At 46.1% G+C, this 2,590-nt stretch overlaps 15 non-coding genes across 15 annotated transcripts; all 15 read right to left on the bottom strand.

Annotated features, from left to right (window-relative positions):
• Positions 1 to 49: 49 nt before the first annotated feature.
• Pmar_PMAR003063 lies at positions 50 to 121 on the bottom strand. Its single transcript has one exon. It is a non-coding gene; the product is annotated as a tRNA-Thr (tRNA).
• Positions 122 to 223: 102 nt separating this feature from the next.
• On the bottom strand, positions 224 to 295 carry Pmar_PMAR003062. The gene has a single exon. It is a non-coding gene; the product is annotated as a tRNA-Thr (tRNA).
• A 102-nt stretch (positions 296 to 397) lies between these two features.
• Positions 398 to 469, bottom strand: Pmar_PMAR003061. The gene has a single exon. It is a non-coding gene; the product is annotated as a tRNA-Thr (tRNA).
• Positions 470 to 571: 102 nt separating this feature from the next.
• Positions 572 to 643, bottom strand: Pmar_PMAR003060. Its single transcript has one exon. It is a non-coding gene; the product is annotated as a tRNA-Thr (tRNA).
• A 102-nt stretch (positions 644 to 745) lies between these two features.
• Positions 746 to 817, bottom strand: Pmar_PMAR003059. The gene has a single exon. It is a non-coding gene; the product is annotated as a tRNA-Ser (tRNA).
• Positions 818 to 919: 102 nt separating this feature from the next.
• Pmar_PMAR003058 lies at positions 920 to 991 on the bottom strand. Its single transcript has one exon. It is a non-coding gene; the product is annotated as a tRNA-Thr (tRNA).
• Positions 992 to 1,093: 102 nt separating this feature from the next.
• Pmar_PMAR003057 lies at positions 1,094 to 1,165 on the bottom strand. The gene has a single exon. It is a non-coding gene; the product is annotated as a tRNA-Ser (tRNA).
• A 102-nt stretch (positions 1,166 to 1,267) lies between these two features.
• Positions 1,268 to 1,339, bottom strand: Pmar_PMAR003056. Its single transcript has one exon. It is a non-coding gene; the product is annotated as a tRNA-Thr (tRNA).
• A 102-nt stretch (positions 1,340 to 1,441) lies between these two features.
• Pmar_PMAR003055 lies at positions 1,442 to 1,513 on the bottom strand. Its single transcript has one exon. It is a non-coding gene; the product is annotated as a tRNA-Thr (tRNA).
• Positions 1,514 to 1,615: 102 nt separating this feature from the next.
• Positions 1,616 to 1,687, bottom strand: Pmar_PMAR003054. Its single transcript has one exon. It is a non-coding gene; the product is annotated as a tRNA-Thr (tRNA).
• Positions 1,688 to 1,789: 102 nt separating this feature from the next.
• Pmar_PMAR003053 lies at positions 1,790 to 1,861 on the bottom strand. Its single transcript has one exon. It is a non-coding gene; the product is annotated as a tRNA-Thr (tRNA).
• A 102-nt stretch (positions 1,862 to 1,963) lies between these two features.
• On the bottom strand, positions 1,964 to 2,035 carry Pmar_PMAR003052. The gene has a single exon. It is a non-coding gene; the product is annotated as a tRNA-Thr (tRNA).
• Positions 2,036 to 2,137: 102 nt separating this feature from the next.
• Pmar_PMAR003051 lies at positions 2,138 to 2,209 on the bottom strand. The gene has a single exon. It is a non-coding gene; the product is annotated as a tRNA-Thr (tRNA).
• Positions 2,210 to 2,311: 102 nt separating this feature from the next.
• Positions 2,312 to 2,383, bottom strand: Pmar_PMAR003050. Its single transcript has one exon. It is a non-coding gene; the product is annotated as a tRNA-Thr (tRNA).
• Positions 2,384 to 2,485: 102 nt separating this feature from the next.
• Positions 2,486 to 2,557, bottom strand: Pmar_PMAR003049. The gene has a single exon. It is a non-coding gene; the product is annotated as a tRNA-Thr (tRNA).
• Between the last annotated feature and the right edge of the window lie 33 nt (positions 2,558 to 2,590).

Genomic DNA, 2,590 nt, shown 5'->3' with positions numbered 1-2,590 from the left:
GCCATCTGCTCCTGCTTCTCGTACCAGACCAGATATTTATGGTGTTATAAGCCACTTGCCAGGATCGAACTGACGACGTTCTGCTTACAAAGCAGACGCTCTGCCACTAAGCTAAAGTGACACACCAAGTAACTGCATAAATCAATAATCTTCCTGTATCCTTTGCGGAGTGAGCAAACCTGCTCCTGCTCCTCATACCCGACTAGAGCCTAATGCTGCTGTAAGCCACTTGCCAGGATTGAACTGACGGCCTTCTGCTTACGAAGCAGACGCTCTACCACTAAGCTAAAGTGACACCCCAAATAACTGCATAAATCAATAATCTTCCTGTATCCTTTGCGGAGTGAGCAAACCTGCTCCTGCTTCTCGTACCAGACCAGATATTTATGGTGTTATAAGCCACTTGCCAGGATCGAACTGACGACCTTCTGCTTACAAAGCAGACGCTCTGCCACTAAGCTAAAGTGACACAACAAATAACTGCATAAATCAATAATCTTCCTGTATCCTTTGCGGAGTGAGCAAACCTGCTCCTGCTCCTCATACCCGACTAGAGCCTAATGCTGCTGTAAGCCACTTGCCAGGATTGAACTGACGACCTTCTGCTTACAAAGCAGACGCTCTGCCACTAAGCTAAACTGGCACATAGAGTGAGTACATAAATTAATAATCTTCCTGTATCCTTTGCGGAGTGAGCAAACCTGCTCCTGCTTCTCGTACCAGACCAGATATTTATGGTGTTATAAGCCACTTACCAGGATCGAACTGACGACCTGCTGCTTTCAAAGCAGACGTTCTGCCACTAAGCTAAAGTGACACACCAAATAACTGCATAAATCAATAATCTTCCTGTATCCTTTGCGGAGTGAGCAAACCTACTCCTGCTCCTCATACCCGATTAGAGCCTAATGCTGCTGTAAGCCACTTGCCAGGATTGAACTGACGACCTTCTGCTTACGAAGCAGACGCTCTACCACTAAGCTAAAGTGGCACATAGAGTAAGTACATAAATTAATAATCTTCCTGTATCCTTTGCGGAGTGAGCAAACCTGCTCCTGCTTCTCGTACCAGACCAGATATTTATGGTGTTATAAGCCACTTACCAGGATCGAACTGACGACCTGCTGCTTTCAAAGCAGACGTTCTGCCACTAAGCTAAAGTGACACACCGAATAACTGCATAAATCAATAATCTTCCTGTATCCTTTGCGGAGTGAACAAACCTACTCCTGCTCCTCATACCCGACTAGAGCCTAATGCTGCTGTAAGCCACTTGCCAGGATTGAACTGACGACCTTCTGCTTACGAAGGAGACGCTCTACCACTAAGCTAAAGTGGCGCACAAATTAAGTATATGAATCAATAATTTTCCTGTCCCGTTCACAGAATGGGCCATCCTGCTCCTGGTCCTCGTACCAGACCAGAAATTTATAGTGCTATAAGCCACTTGCCAGGATTGAACTGACGACCTTCTGCTTACAAAGCAAACGCTCTGCCACTAAGCTAAAGTGAAGTACAAAATAACTGCATAAATCAATAATCTTCCTGTATCCTTTGCGGAGTGAGCAAACCTGCTCCTGCTCCTCATACCCGACTAGAGCCTAATGCTGCCGTAAGCCACTTACCAGGATTGAACTGACGACCTTCTGCTTACGAAGCAGACGCTCTACCACTAAGCTAAAGTGGCGGACAGATTAAGTACATGAATCAATAATTTCCCTGTCCCGTTCACAGAATGGGCCATCCTGCTCCTGGTTCTCGTACCAGACCAGAAATTTATGGTGCTATAAGCCACTTGCCAGGATTGAACTGACGACCTTCTGCTTACAAAGCAGACGCTCTGCCACTAAGCTAAAGTGACGCACAGAATAAGTACATAAATCGATAATCTTTCTGTATCCTTTGCGGAGTGAGCTGACCTACTCCTGCTTCCCGTATCAGACCAGACATTTATGGTGCTATCAGCCACTTGCCAGGATTGAACTGACGACCTTCAGCTTACAAAGCAGACGCTCTGCCACTAAGCTAAAGTGGCACATTGAGTGATTACATAAATTAATAATCTTCCTGTATCCTTTGCGGAGTGAGCAAACCTGCTCCTGCTTCTCGTACCAGACCAGAAATTTATGGTGCTATAAGCCACTTGCCAGGATTGAACTGACGACCTCCTGCTTACTAAGCAGACGCTCGGCCACTAAGCTAAAGTTGCACACAAAATAGCTGCATAAATCAATAATCTTCCTGTATCCTTTGCGGAGTGAGCAAACCTGCTCCTGCTCCTCATACCCGACTAGAGCCTAATGCTGCTGTAAGCCACTTGCCAGGATTGAACTGACGACCTTCTGCTTACAAAGCAGACGCTCTGCCACTAAGCTAAAGTGGCGCACAAGATAACTGCATTAATCAATAATCTTCCTGTATCCTTTGCGGAGTGAGCAAACCTGCTCCTGCTCCTCATACCCGACTAGAGCCTAATGCTGCCGTAAGCCACTTGCCAGGATTGAACTGACGACCTTCTGCTTACGAAGCAGACGCTCTACCACTAAGCTTAAGTGGCACACACAGTAACTATATGAATCAATAATTTTCC

This window comes from Perkinsus marinus, assembly GCF_000006405.1.
Source record: "Perkinsus marinus ATCC 50983 genomic scaffold scf_1104296937614, whole genome shotgun sequence".
Taxonomy (NCBI): domain Eukaryota; phylum Perkinsozoa; order Perkinsida; family Perkinsidae; genus Perkinsus; species Perkinsus marinus.
Note: the sequence above shows the minus strand (reverse complement) of the source record. Positions and strands in the feature narration are given on the sequence as shown.